Here is an 805-nt window from a genome sequence, read left to right as displayed (position 1 = left end):
ATGTAAAAATTTAAAAATATAACTGACTATTTAATATTTTTTATTTTAAAAAAATGTTATTAAATATATATTTCATCAAGAGTTTGAAATTTATTTTATTAAAGATTAAAGATTTGCTTATACTTTAAATCGATTTTAGGTATTTAAAATTTTAACTAATTATTTGTGCAATTGAATTATAGTTATGTTGATAAGTACCAAAAATAAATTCTATTAAAAAATAATTTAATTTTATGCAATACTTAATTTTTCATTTTTTTTAACATTCAAATTCTCATTATAATGAGGAAAATTAAAATAAAAAATAGCATTCAATTATAAATATATGATTTAATTGATAAAAATTTAGTGTTAATATATTTTTTCAGAACACATATATAGTAAACGTTGGTTCATTATATTTTTTAATATATATTCATATATATTATAATTTTAAATAAATTTGTGTATTTTAATAATTAGAAGTAACTTTTTTAATAATTTTTTATATATTGAAAGTAATATTAAATGGATTGAAATTAATAAGTAATTGAATTTTTAACGTTTAAAATAATTACTCACCATAAATAGAAAAATATAATTGAAATGAAGATTAGATAAATAGCATTTATGTCGATATTTATGAATGATTTGGTGGCTTTTTTCATTGAATTTAATGACTCATAATATAAATTATTACAATAGATAAATGACTAATAATAGTATAAAATAATTTATAAATTTATTATAAAATAACTTATAAAATAATTTGGCAATAACATAAATTATAAATTATTATCAAATTGTAAAATAATTTATAAATTAT

This window comes from Cicer arietinum, chromosome 1, assembly GCF_000331145.2.
Source record: "Cicer arietinum cultivar CDC Frontier isolate Library 1 chromosome 1, Cicar.CDCFrontier_v2.0, whole genome shotgun sequence".
NCBI lineage: Eukaryota > Viridiplantae > Streptophyta > Magnoliopsida > Fabales > Fabaceae > Cicer > Cicer arietinum.
This window is presented reverse-complemented; position numbering follows the sequence as displayed.